Here is a 15,280-nt window from a genome sequence, read left to right as displayed (position 1 = left end):
CCCACTTCCACTGCCCCCAGGTCCCTGTTGTTGTTGGGGTGGTGGGTTATCCTGGGTTCCCTGTAGTGGTGGGCACACAGCTGATTGACCTGTCCTAGGGACGGAGGTATGGGCCCGCTGGGTGGGTGCTGTGCTGGGGTTACCAGAGGGTGGAAGATCAGTGTTGGGCTGTGCCTGTGCGAGGGGAACTGACTGTCCCGAGGCCCACGATGGTCCAGGTTGGTCATCTGGATCCAGTTGGCCAGAACTGCTGTCGTCACTGTGGGCCTCTTCTGTGGGTGGGATAGAGATGTCTGGACCCTCCTGTCTGGTGACGTTAGGTAGTGGTCCTGCAGGGGTATAAAAGCATGATTCTTGCATCTGTGTGTGTCATGGTGTGCAATGGGTGGCTGAGCGTGTACCCCAGTGCTACCATTCCTGTGTGGGGGCATGTGTGATGATGGTTAGGGGGTGTTATGAGTATGTGCAGTGGGCATGCTTTAGTGATGGGTGTCCATGCTTTGTTGTGTCATGCAGGGCTTGGTGTTGGGATGTGTGGTTTGTGTTATTAGTACATTAGTGAGGATTTGGCGTGATAGGGGAGGGGGTGAGGGTGGGGGTGTGTGATAGCATGCAGGTAGGGTGGGGGATATGATAGTTAAGATTTTACTTACCAGTGTCCATTCCTCCACCGACTCCTCCGAGGCCCTCAGGATGCATAATGGTCAAGACCTGCTCCTCCCATGTTGTTAGTTGTGGGGGAGGAGGTGGGGGTCCACCGCCAGTCTGCTAAACCGCGATGTTGTGCCAGGAGACCATGGAACGCACCTTCCCCCGTAGGTCGTTCCACCTCTTCCTGATGTCCTCACGATTTCTTGGGTGCTGTCCCACTGCGTTGACCCTGTCCACGATTCTTCGCCATAGCTCCATCTTCCTAGCTATAGAGGTGTGCTGCACCTGAGATCCAAATAGCTGTGGCTCTACCCGTACGATTTCCTCCACCATAACCCTGAGCTCCTCCTCCGAAAACCTGGTGTGTCTTTGGCATGCCATGGGGTGGTGTAGGTGATGTGTGGGGTGGTGTATGTGGTGATGAGTGTGGTGATGTGTAGTGGTGTGTGGTGTGGTGTATGTGGTGATGAGTGTGGTGATGTGTAGTGGTGTGTGGTGTTTTGTGTGTGGATGTTGTGTGGGTGATGGTGTTGTGTGCCTCTGTGTGGTGGGGTTGTCTATTGCTGTGCTCTCTGTCTATCGCCTTCGTCTCTGATTTTTGGTCGTAGGGGTTTGTGGGTGATGTGGGTGCGTGTTTTATATTGTGTTGGGTGTGTGGGAGTGGTGTGTGTATGTGTATCAGGTGTGTGTATTTGGAATTGTCCTATGTGGCAGTGTTTTGGAGATGTGTGTGTATTTTGAGCGCGGCGGTGTGTTCCGCCAATGGAATACCGCAGTTCAAAGACCGCCGCATGGATTCGTGGGTCGTGATAGCATGGGCGTGTTTCTGTTGGCGTGACGGTGGAGGTTTTGTTATCGCCAGTTTATCACTGACCTTTGGTGTGGCAGACTTGTGTGGGTGTCTGAATTTCGGCGGATTCCAAGATGTGGGTCATAATAGCAGTGGCGGAATTCCACAGCCGCGGCAGTGTATTGGCGGTCTTCTGTACGGCGGTAAGCGGCTTTTACCGCCAGGGTTGTAATGACCCCAATAGTGTGGGAAAATTGTGCCTACAGTGGCTAAAATCATCCTCACTAGATGCAGTTAAGACACATCTCACTCTCCTGTCTTATAACACTGACTTACAAGATTTTTTGTCAGGCCCAAAGATACCACATAGGAAGCGTTTCTTGTATGAGGTATACAATGCAATATGCAAACTTTCCCAACAAGAGGCTGCAGCCCGGTTAAGGCAGATAGATCAGGAAAATCTGAAAAAGGCATTAGCTGTTGTGGATAATGGAATTCACACCTTGTCCGACCGGATATATACAATTAACAACATTGTTTCTTCTGCTATAGACATTATACGATCTGATATGTCTTCTTTATATCATGGACAGAGTCATACCAGGTCCATTATGCAGTTGGGTTGGACGCTTCAGACATTGAAGGCGGGTCGCGTTCCATGGCAGCACATCAGTGCCAGGGAAATATTTTTGTTCCTTTAATTTAACGCGACAACTACAACTAATGGCTAAGAAGGAGGCGACTTATGTCATGCTCAACATTGAAAAGATAGAAAGATTGCCTTTTACCGTGGCTGAGATTCCCTCAGCAGAGTGGTTGATACACAGGGTTATTAATCTGCCTATTTCTACATTACAATTCACTTCTTGTTTGAAACATGTTCCGGTAGGCAGATATGAAAAGTTGGGAGATAGTTACATCCATGAGGTGTGGGAGCTTCCCTTCTCGTACAAATGATTCAATGGCATGAAAGAGGTCTTTCTTAGCAGCAGTGAATGTGAGACTTAAGTCAGCCATTCGATGATTTGTAAGCAGCTGTCCTTGCATGGGGCATGTAATGCCTCAGTTGCGAACTTGGCTTGCTATCTGAAGGGAGTTCCAGTCCCCTTGATTAAACACACGTTCCAGGTGCTTTCAAACTGCAGCTACATCCTCCTCAATAGTGAAGACTGTTGTGGCATGCGGGCCGGAATAGTTTACGTTGTTTCGTCTCTAAGGTCGTTACATGCTGCGGGAACGTGTTGTTTCCCCCTCCTAAAATTAGGGAGGTAGCAGATATTTGGCCTCACATTGCTACTTCCAAGGTGAACTTTGACAAGTTAAGTAGACTAAAGGCTTTATTGTTTCAGAAGCATGTGGCCCTTACATCTGCACGCAAGACCTACGCACTTCATGTGGCAAGGTCATCAGCGGAAATACAGTCCCTGTTAAATACGAACTTTCCAAGACACTTTGGTGAACTCGTAGGACGTATATTTAATGCGTCCAGCACGGCTGGATTAGCACATATTTTGAAAGCTCTTGGTATTGGTTTTGTTCACACCTTTTCCTCCATATTCGGTTTAATACCTTCAGCTATTCATTCAATTTTCAGAAGCACGGCTATTCATTCAATTTTCAGAAGCATTTTTTGGGGAGATCCGATAACATTGGCTTTAATAGCCGGCATTTTGCTTTTGCTGTTGTTTTTCCGCAATGGCTGTCCCCCCGCAACAAGGACGAATGAGGGCACTCTTATCAGCGCAGCTGTGTCGGGAACGCATGATGCAGCACTTTGGAGCAACACTCCTGGAACATTTGGAGTGTGACTGGTCTCTGTCATTCAGACCGGTTTTGGATTGTGTGCAGCCCGTGTTTCGGTGCAGTTGGTGCTCTTTTTAACATGCACTGGACGTTTGTCTCTCACAGCAATGCCCCTCAGTGATTGATGCTGATCTATTGATGTTCTCGATGAGGGTTCATTACCAGACATGCACGCTGCGGCTGCGTTTGCTCAGAGAAGCTGATTACGAGCTACCCTTCCTGGAAGAAGTTAATATTAACTCGTTCATAGGCACTGCCCGGGATGCCGCCTTGGTTGACACTGGGGCTCTAGAACACACCTGCTCCTTGGTAGTTTTTGTCGTGGATTTACCGGTTTTGTCATCTGCCGAGGTGGAGAATCTCCTGCTTTCCATGACTGATGCTTGATTTGGAACTATCCTAAATTGACATTTTCCATTGAATTCGGCATTTGGCCGCATGCTCACTTTAAAATTGCAAAATAGTATGCTTGTGTGTCCTCTTAACTTGTTAAAGTTGAATAGAGTTTTTAAATATATTTTAGTTTAGGGCATTTTTAGCTTCGGCTTAAACCACTTTCTACCAACAAGGGGAGGGTGTAGTGTAGCCATTTTTAATATAGCTTTATGCACGTTAGTTTAACATACTAGGCCGCTGTGCACTTTGCCCTAGATACATTTTATTCAGCCTCGCACTGTTATTTTACAATAACCAGTTTTACGGTCTTGTTTTTATTTCCTTCTATCACACTGTTTAGCTTAGTTCAGCACTGTGTTCTCAAATAATGCATTCTTTATCGCCCTGTGCGTCAGTCAAGGCTACAGTCTGGTACATTGCCGGTAAACGTGGTAGAAGTTTAGTCTCCAGTATTCGTTGAAAATACACATCCTTACGTAGGGACATTTTCTTAGAACATCTGCGTGTTAGTTATAAAAACACTTCCTAGTCCTAGTACACATCGGAGGGAGATTCTGGCCAGGAACCTACAACAAGATGTTGACTGCCCCATTGCAGATGCTGATGCAGATTACAGGCCTTTAATCAAGTATGAGGGTTGATGTCCTCCCGGGGTAACCTGAAAGGCAGGCTTAGAGCGTCACATGCTGTGCTCGAAATATAACTTAGAGAGAGCATAATCTAGCGGCACTATGATAGCTTTATTCTTGTGCTTCACTCTCATCGTTACTATTTTAATCTTACTGTGTTGTGTAGTTCTGGTTATTGCAGCTCACGCTTTTCTATCTAAAATGCAGTTGTTTTATTAAACTAATCTTTAAAACTGAAACTGCCTCTGTCATTTATATATGAGACCGACATGTGTATGAGAGAACTGGTTGGGACCTGAGTGACCACAACTTCCCTGGGAAGTGCTGAGATGTCATGTGCTCGGCTGCCCAATTGTCTCCTCCATTTGGGAGAGATGAGGCACTGCTAGTTAGCCGGAGCAAAACCCGGATTTAGAGTGACAAGGGTCCTTCACCGTGGTCAGACTTTGTCCCCCACACTGTGAACGATCTTGCCGCTCAAAATCCAGTAGTCTCATTAGGATAACGAGAGCCTACACGACAGGGCCTCCTCTCCTAACTTAATAACTACTGTTACTCCTCCTCCTTCTCTCTACCTCGTATCCTGGAATATTGCAGGATATCAATCAAAACTCGTAGATGAGGACTGGTGTGGTTTCATCTCAAGTTTTGATATAGTCATGTTACAGAAAACATGGATGTTGGGGATATATAATTTGGGATGGTTTTTTTGTCCCCACCACTAAAAAGCTGGGCACAGAGAAATGGGGGTTTGGTGACCCTCATAAGAATAACAAAGATTGCTAAGGCTGTACAAGTAGAATGCAGACATCCAGGAATCTTGATTGTGTGGGTAGTCCTTTTTCACAAACATAACATTTTTCTAGTTATTTTTTACAATGCAATCTGTGAACTAGGGTGTCAGATCGATGTACTTTTTCTTGTAATTGACAATCTCAAAAAAAGATCTCATTGTACTTTTAACGATTTCCATGCTATAATAGGTGGGAATATTAATGCTAAATTAGGTGCCAGCATAACTTAAGTTGACCCCTTTATAGTAAAGGACAACTACCTCATTGACGATACGGGGAACAGCAGGGGGTCAGGACTGTTTGAAGGTGTCACCAGCCTGGGATTATTTAACATATTTGAAAAGGTTGGTGACTTGCTTTCACAGAAGCCCACATTTGTAGGTTGCAGACAAGAGAGGGATTGATTATATTTTTATCACTGGAGATCTGGGTCAGCTTGTTACATCTGAGGGTGCAATAGAAAACAAGCATAGTGATCATAACCTCCTATGGATAGCAGTTGACATTCCAGATCAAGTCACCCAGATAAGTATACTGTGCCAAACAGCCTAGTTAATTCGGTTTCCCTTTCTCTGGCCATCTTTGATAAAGTCCAATCAAAGCCCAATAATTACTATTTTATTGTCTGACAGTTTCTCGACACCCGTCATCTTAGTCGCATTTGATAATTTGAATAGCTCAGTAAGGGACCTGATCAGCACCTCTGGGAAGCAGGCTGAGAAATTCACATACACCGGGTGGTTTGCTAGTACCTGTAGCGCCATGAATAAGAATGTGTGCAGGGCCCTTGCGCAGAAGTGAAAAGATAAGCCACTAGTGGCTGCTGCCAGGCAAGATTATGCACTAGCCATTAATAAGCTTGCAAAACTAAGGTCCCTATGAATTTCTGGAAAATTGCGAATAAAGGTAATCCTTGGGTAGTACCTTCTGATTGCTGGCATGCTTATTTTAGTAGCTTTTAGTAGCATTTACTCTTACAAAAGTGGTGGAGGGGAGGTGGGGAGTGAATGTATCCCCAGTTCACCACAGGATATAAAGGCCCATATTTATACTTTTTGACGCACAACTGCGCCAACTCAGTTGTGCGTCAAAAATTTTAACGCTGGCTAACGCCATTCCAAAGCGCCATGCGGGCGCTTTATTTATTGAATGACGTTAGCCGGCGCAGCTGACTGGTGTGCGTCAAAAAAAATGACTCACACCAGGCAGCAGCGGCGTAGGGGAAAATGGAGCTTGGGCGTCAACAAATGGGGCAAGTCAGGTCTGAGGCAAAATTTTGGCCTCAACCCGATTTGCGCCATTTTTTTTGACGCCCAACCCCCATTGAAATGACTCCTGTCTTAGCAAAGACAGGAGTCATGCCCCCTTGCCCAATGGCCATGCCCAGGGGACTTATGTCCCCTGGGCTTGGTCATTGGGCATAGTGGCATGTAGGGGGGCACAAATCAGGCCCCCCTATGCCACAAAAAAAATCTGAATAAAATACTTACCTGAACATACCTTAACTTCCCTGGGATGGGTCCCTCCATCCTTGGGTGTCCTCCTGGGGTGGGCAAGGGTGGCAGGGGCTGTCCCTGGGGGCATGGGAGGGCACCTCTGGGCTCCTTCTGAGCCCACAGGTCCCTTAACGCCTGCCCTGACTCAGGCGTTAAAAAACGGTGCCCATCAGGCTGGGCGCCGTTTTTTAAGACCTGCCCCCTCCTGTGCGTCAAAATGATGTCACAATATAAATAAGGCGCACAGGCCTTAAAGTCATTTTTTGGAAGGGAACGCCTACCTTGCATATACTGTAATTAACGCAAGGCTGGTTCACCCTTCTAAAAAATGATGCACATGGTGGAACTTTGACGCCCGTGGGTTCGGACGTCAAAGTATAAATATGGGGCAGTGTTTGCGCCGATTGTGCGTCAAACATTTTGACGCACATTCGGCGCAAAGAGAGTATAAATATGCCCCAAGGTTTCTTTTAACAGAGGTGGAGAAGGTGATTGAGGAAAGCACTTCATGAAAGGCTCCAGGTCCTGTTGAGATACCAATGGATATCTATAAATAAAAACAATCAAATTTTGAGCCCCCATCATTCCCAACATACTCAACGCCACAGCTTTTGAGGAAATACCTGCTTCTTGACATTCGGGCTGTAGTGTCCCAGATTTAAAAAAAGGCAACAAAAAGGATCTTTGATGCTACAGAACAATGGCCCACATGTATCAAGCTCCCGGTTTGCATTTCTTAAATTTCGAATCTTAAGAAATCACTATTTAAGAAATGCAAAATGGGATGTATCAAAATTGCAAGTTGGTAATAGAGATTTCTTAAAATTCGCAATCGCAATTTGTGAGTTACAAATACCGAATAGCAAAAAAAAGCGAATCAGTATTTGCAAATTGCAAATTGCGAAAACAGCAACCTGGAAAAGCCTGATGACATCACAACCAGGAAGTGTGTCAATCCATGCTGTTTCCAGAAGCCCCACCCACCGGAGCAGGCAGAGAGACCCAGCCAAGCACCAGGGAGGCAGTCTTGAGAGCCAGTCAGGCCCAAACAGGATAATGACTACTGATGGAAATGTGAAGGAAAAGTAGATATGAAGCGCAAACTCAAATTCAGTGAGCAGGTATTGGAGGTCCTCACCGAGGAGGTGGTCAGGAACCACGACAAACTATGTGGAAAAAACTCACTACAGGTACCTGAAAGTGAGAAGGAAAAACTGTGGTCAGACATCCAGACCAAAATATGCGCAGTGGGTGTTGCGCAGCGCTCCGTCGAGGAGATATGCCAGCGATGGTACGACCTGCGTTCGCGTGCCAAAGAGAAGGTAGCAAGCAGGCTGAAGGAGGCAAGGAGCACTGGAGGAGGACCACCCACCCAGAAACCGTCTACACCAATGGAAGACATTGTGGAGTCTGCACTGCTTCCTGAAGCTGTCACTGGTGTCACTGACATTGACACCTCAGGCACACCCAGCACCAGCAAAGGTAAGGGCAGTAATTATGTTTTTTATATGTGCATGTACAAATGTCCATTCAAATGTAGCTATGGCACTATGCAGTGAGATAATTAGTCCCTGCCACATCTTACATACAACACAACAATGCATTATGGGAGTGGTAGTCCACACTCCAAAAGTACAACTACCACATAAATAGCAAGATAGTGTAAAAACAAATACATACACAACACAAAAGACTCTCAGTGATACTATGCCAGGGTAAATTTAATCTTATTATGCAACTGTGTGAGTACATATCCAAGAATGACATGCTGTACATTGTTGTTGCAAATGTTCCGGGCCCTGATGCAGCAGAAGGTGGAAATGTTGGGAATAGCGAAAGTCAGCCACAGTCCGACTCAAACACCAGTGAAACCTTCACACAAGCACCAACTAGACACAGGACAAGGGTGCTACCACTCCCTGAGTATAACCTGGACTCTAATGAAATGCCAGATGAAGTACCCACACCACCCCCAGAGGCTAGAAGCACCGACAGACAGCAGTCCCTGCCCCAGCGTCAGTCCACTCCCCTCAGGAGGCGGTGCGAAGAAGGCAGACAGTGTAGAGGAAGGTGAGGGCCCATCACTGTTTGGTGGCCTTGAGGCTTCCATGCTGAAAGTGCAGTACCTGCAATGTAAACACATGAGGTCAATGCACAGGCAGTTGGTGTCAATCGATCATAACATGGGAGCAATGCACAGTCAGTTGGAGTCTCTCAATGAAAACATGGGATCAATGCACAAGCAGTTGGAGTCTTTCAATGAAAACATGTGCAAACTGCATGAGGGACAGCAAACAGCAGCAGAACATGCAAAGGAGATGACAAATGCCATTAGGGAACTCTGCACTGTGATGCAGCAGGAGCATGTCAGCCACCGTAGGCGCCATCACCAATTGATGGGGAGGTTGGATGGGTTCTGCAGATCTTCCAATCGGCTCACCTCCACAACTGCTTTGGTATCACAACATGCTGTGGGCATGCAAGTGGAGAATGCACATTGCAGTTGGGACGTTGGAAAAGGATTGGTGCAAATCACCAATGTTCTGGAGACAATGCAGACAGCACGGAGTGCTACAAACAGCAAACTGGGTGGTGAGGATAGTGAGGAGCTCTCTAGCCTCAGCAGTCTCACAGCCCCTGTGATTGATCCTTGGTGTCGCAGTACCAGACACAGTACTGTCTTTGAACCTACAACATGAGGTGTCACTGGGACCACTGAGCACTCAAGTGGAGTGCCTGGATGTAGGAAGTAATGTTAAGAGGTACAGAGGACTTGCATAGCAATGCAGTGATACTATGATGCGAATAGTGTGACACTGTATCTAGCACCTGTTTGTGTATAGTGCTTACCAAAGTTCTAATCACACATCTATTACCTGAAGTCAAGGCAATAAAGATGCTACCTTAAGCAATACATAAATGTTGATGTGGTGTTGTCATTACTTACATCAAAAATAGTTGTGCGTGATCTCAGCACGTCTTTGTCTGCCCTTGGCTGCACAGGTTCTGTCTGCTGGCTGAAGGGGTGGCAAGGGATCATCATCCTAATCTGAGTCAGGCTCTGTGGGTTCTACTGGTATGCCCCTCGTTATTGTGATGTTGTGAAACATAGCACATGTAGCCACAATTTTAAATGTTTTTTCAGGGAGGTATTGCAGTGAACCACCACTGTTGTGCAGGCATCTGAAACTGATCTTCAGCAGGCCGAAGGTCCTCTATAGAATGATGTGTGTCGTCCTGTGTGCTGCATTATACCTCCTTTCCTTTAGTGTGGCAGGGTTCAGATAGGGTGTAAGTATGAACAAGCACACTGCATATGCACTGTCTCCTAGAATCACAGGAGAGTAAAATTAGTATTTGTTATCTGTGACATCACATATACATCAAGGCGACATTGTCAACTATTACATTATCAAGTAGGTATTCGTCAGCACACCCCCCAGCAAGTAGTCTTGTGTATCTTCCACTGTGCCTGAAGATGTAGGAGTCATGTGTGCTACCCCTGTATCTGGCCACAAGATCCGAAATAACGTTAGAGGCATTGCTTATGACTTGTATGTTCATGGAATATGTATTCTTTCTGTTCCGATAAACATACTCTGTGGCCGATGCTGGACAGATAACTACACGTGTCTCATTGATGCAGCCAATGACATGTGGGAATTGGACAATCTGGTAGAATTTGTATTTGGTTTGTAGCAATTCCTTTGGGGTGATGGGGAATCGTATGTGCTGATGGATTTTGCTAAGCATGGCATTGAGGAATGCATTGATGAAGCATGAAACTGCACTCTGTGAGACACCTCCAGATGCTGCTATGACCCCTTGATAGCTCCCTGAGGTTAATAGGTGCAGGGAGGAGCATAATGCCTGCACATGGGTGGGTATGCTATTGGTCCTGTGTGTGTTTCGCTGCAGTAGTTCAGCTATCAGGTCAAGTATCATGGCTGAGTTTAACCTGTACTTATCATATATCTCCTCCTCTGTCTGGAGAAAAAGGGTAATGCGCACTATAAAAATGTGCTCCTGTCTTCTCCTCCCTCTTCTCAAACCTGCCAGGATCCTCATCCTCCTCGCCATAACGTACAGTGCAGCCATTGTGGAAAAGAGGTTCAGTCATTCTGGGCATCTTTATATAAGTTGCGCCTGTTTACCACCTGATTTGAATTTGTGGTAAATTGCATGTGCAAAAAAACATTCTGCGAATATTCGCAATTTGCAATTTGTTGATGCATTGGATTGTGATATGGAATTTGCAAATCGCAGATTGTGATTCGCAAAATCATGTCACTACTTGCGATTCTCAGAATGCGACCTGCAAATTCATGCTGCAGTTGCAAGGAATCGCCATTTTTGCAATTCCTTAAATTTTACCTGTGAATGCCTTTCATACATAGTGGAAGGCAATTTTGCATTCGCAAACAGTGAAATTTACCGATTCGCACTGTTTATGAATGCAAAATCCTTTGATACATCTGTCCCATAATCCTTATTGGACTCTTTGAGATTCCAGGCCGAGTTATACTTCATAGGATGGAAAGATGGGCCCAAGAAAATGACATACTCAGTTACACAAAATACGGGCTCTGGAAGGGCCTAGGAACCCAAGTGCAATGTTTCATTTAAATTTAAGCTTATTGATTGGGAAATACATATTAAGTTAACTTATTACTATATATTTGGCATTCATGGATCTTAATAGTGCCTTTGATCGGGTGAATCTGTGATTGGGTGAACCTCTGTTTTCCTTTGGGACAGTTTGACTCTAGAACATTTCTGGAATGTCCTTGTGATAACTCCTCCCTTCAAACTCTGATGCATTTTACTCTTTCTTTAAATATTATGCACCCTTTAAACTTAGATATTTGTTACCTCTGCTCAAAACCCTTGGGTTCTGGTAATGTCAACCTGCTTTTCATTATACATGTATGGTCTCCGAGCCTCCCGTAGTACTCGCCTAGGGGCGTTTTTAAAAAATGCCTTGCAATGGAGGGGAATTGCAAAATTTTAAATTATCCATCTTGTTTTATTAAATACACTCTGGGCTTGAGGTTATTACACAAAAGCCTATAAGTGAGAAAAGCCACTTAGTTGATGGTGCATTTAATTTTGCTCCACAAAGATTGTAGAATGTGCTAATTGGGAACGATTCTTGCTATTGATGTGCTTTTATCTATTTCCGGGTTGTATTCAGTTATATATGTAAATTAGAGGGCACTGGTATATGTTATGCTGTTCCTATTTTCTGTTAGCACTATTTACAAAGGATATTTTAAAAATGGAATTCTGGAATTAGTTTTAATTTGCCTCTGGAAAATGAACATCTAAGGAGGACAGATAATTTAATGATAATTTGTGAAATGTTGATATCAATTTTCTTTTTTATTTCGGTGATGATCTGCACATTTATTGTCCTGTATTTTTCCTTTGTTTCTTTAAACGTTGATACTTTTTATCTGTTTTTAACATATTTATCTCCAGAATAACGAAAATTTGAATTTTGTGTGATCCATTGTACAGTATTATAATGTTATTCTTTTTTATAGATTTACATAAAAGAATGTTGGTAGAGGAAGTTAAGCAGCACATAGGGGGTGATTCTGAGCTTGGCGGGCGGCAGGAGCCGCCCGCCAAGCGGGAACCGCCAGAAGACCGTACCGCGGTCAAAAGACCGCGGCGGTCATTCTGGGTTTCCCACTGGGCTGGCGGGCGACCGCCGAAAGTCCGCCCGCCAGCCCAGCGGGAAACACCCTTCCCACGAGGACGCCGGCTCAGAATTGAGCCGGCGGAGTGGGAAGGTGCGACGGGTGCAGTTGCACCCGTCGCGAATTTCAGTGTCTGCTAGGCAGACACTGAAATTCTTTTTGGGGCCCTCTTACGGGGGCCCCTGCAGTGCCCATGCCCGTGCCATGCCCCCAGGGGCCCCGTGGCACCCCGAACCGCCATCCTGTTCCCGGCGGGAGAACCGCCAGGAACAGGATGGCGGTAGGGGATGTCAGAATCCCCATGGCGGCGGAGCGCGCTCCGCCGCCATGGAGGATTCTCAAGGGCAGCGGAAAGTCGGTGGGACACCGCCGACTTTCCGTTTCTGGCCGCGGCTGAACCGCCGCGGTCAGAATGCCCAGCGGTGCACCGCCAGCCTGTTGGCGGTGCTACCGCGGTCGTTCGCCCTGGCGGTTTTTACCGCCAGGGTTAGAATGACCCCCATATTGCTTTGGTGGCATCTTCCAACAGAAAAGAGGTCTGATATACTCACAATAACTTCCATTCAATCACAGTGCAATTTGTCTCTATACACGATCTGTCCAGCCAAAGTGGATGTGTGTCAGAGGATCAACCCATGTTCCCTTGTACTTTCCAACAGCAAAATAGCACTGCAAATGTTGCAACTTTGAAATGCCCAAACGAAGATGACATGGTGAAGGATCCTAAAAAGGAATAGCAAGGGACAATTAATGATTTCACATATTAAATTTGACTCAAATGGTAAGTAAGGAGGACACAAATGCTTAGGACAAACAATGCTAATCTATGTAGAAAAGCACAGTAGTCAATGTAAATAAACTACAAACATTTTTGCCTTGGTATTCCTGCACTGACTTGGCCTAGCAAATTAGCATCACAGACTGATATGCTCAGAATGTCACTTGTTTTCCTGACACTGAATGTTACAATATGGAAGAGTAAACTTACACTCCAGTGAAGATGTGGTCAATAACATCTTGACGAAGGTCAATTCTTTCGTCTTCACCACTGTCATCTTTATCGGGCATTTCAACATCCTTACCCGGTGGCTCTTCATGGTCTCCATCTTCTGTGATGACTGGGATGTTCTGTCACAGCGTGATGTTGTGCAGCATGCAGCAGGCTACTGTGATTTGACATACCTTATCGGGTGAGTAGAGGGCTCCATCAATCTTGTCCAGAAACCTAAATCTGGCCCTCAGCAATCCAAAGGTTCAGTCCACTGGCCTCCGTGTTCTTCCATGGACCTCATTGAAGTGGACTTCCTCTGGTATTGTTGGATTCCTCAGCGGTACCAACAACCATGATTGGTTCAGATACTCTAAGTCTCCTACATGGAAGCAACGCATTGATAGATTAAAATTATATCAACCTTTGTACATTCCTAAACTAGGATTATAGCAAATGATCCTCAAGTCATATTGTACTTAGCAACAAGCCTGGCCATCTCAGGACCAAGTTGTGACAGTTGTAAGAGTATGTTGCTCTTCTACAGAACAAAGGACTCATGTGTTGACCCGGGAAAGCGGGCATACTTGAGAAGTAGACAACTTGCACATTGATGGAATGGAAATTCTCACACTTGTGGCAGACCTTTTCCCTGGTGTTTGATGGTACCAAGGCAAAATGTTTGCAGTCGATTACTGCAACCACATGTGGTAGGCCACCCAAATCATAACATTCTCCCTTCACATTGGCCAAGTCCTGAGCTCTTGGAAACTCCGTGAAGCTCTTGATAGGTCTCATTTTTGAAGGAAGGACTTCTTGTAGTATACCACTGAAAGTTGGCTGTGGCATGCCTCGAGATACAGCCACAGTGTATTGAAAAAATCCAGTGGCTGCCACACCCTGCTGTCCTTAATGGCTCACATCCTTGTGGTGGCCTACTGGAGCTTGATGGGCAGTTGAGGGCCCAACAGCAGCATCAAAGGAGTTATGTATTGTATGTAGCTATTCCTGTTGTTTAATTTTTTAATTTACAGCAATGTTGTCATCAGCATGATGGTTGACACACATCCAATGCAGATGAGCATTGCAGGAGGTGTAAGCTTTTCAGATAGTGCCTGATGCTGTGTTTGTGTATTGGTAAAGGTTGCCACTAGATTCCTCATCACAAGCCAATTACTTTTTTGAGGGGACATATGGCTGCGTGCGGAAAAAGAGGTACCTGTATTTTCTCCATGTTATGATTGCCATTTTTACCAAACATTCAATATTTTAGGATTGGGTCAGGTTTGATGCTCGATCATGAATGTCAGTAGGTAATGTAGGCCCTATTACTGCTGACATGGCATAGTAAGGACGCATGTTACAATTAATATTTTAGACTTTATATTGGTAAGTTGGTACAATGGCAATATTATCATGAGCATCTGCTCTAAAAGGACTAGAAACATCCACAACGGCATCATTCCTTATCTGAAATATGGTAGAAATATGTTTGAATAGCAAAATTTAAGTCAGCTCCTGTAGATAGTAGCAGATTGTCATGAAGCAATAGTCTTTCACAAATGGTCATGTAAGCCAGTCTGTATCAACCAACATGAATTCTTAGGCCAAAATGTATTGATTGAAACAGACAGGAATATGTCATCTGTGGTGACAGAGTTGTACATACCCCAAATGACATTTAACTGTCCTTAGTTACGTCCAGATGAAAAATCAATGACAGTGACTTTTGGAGATGGAAGGTTACATCACAGAGATAGAGCGTCATCACATACCTAAACCATGTCTGCCAATTTAACATACGCCATGGCACAGACAGAGGGCATTGCAACAGTCCTTGATAATAGGTCCATCCTATTACAATGAGCAAGCAAATGATGGCATGACACAAACCTATGTCATTGTTGTGGCACAAGCATTGCCGCCTGCAATGAGGAAAGACATCGCCTGCTACATAAAGTTGATACAGTATAATTGTCAACACACTGTGAAGGGAAAATGCATAGATTGCATTGGATGACAATATAT

This window comes from Pleurodeles waltl, chromosome 3_1 (assembly GCF_031143425.1).
Source record: "Pleurodeles waltl isolate 20211129_DDA chromosome 3_1, aPleWal1.hap1.20221129, whole genome shotgun sequence".
NCBI classification, from domain to species: Eukaryota; Metazoa; Chordata; class Amphibia; order Caudata; family Salamandridae; genus Pleurodeles; species Pleurodeles waltl.
Note: the sequence above shows the minus strand (reverse complement) of the source record.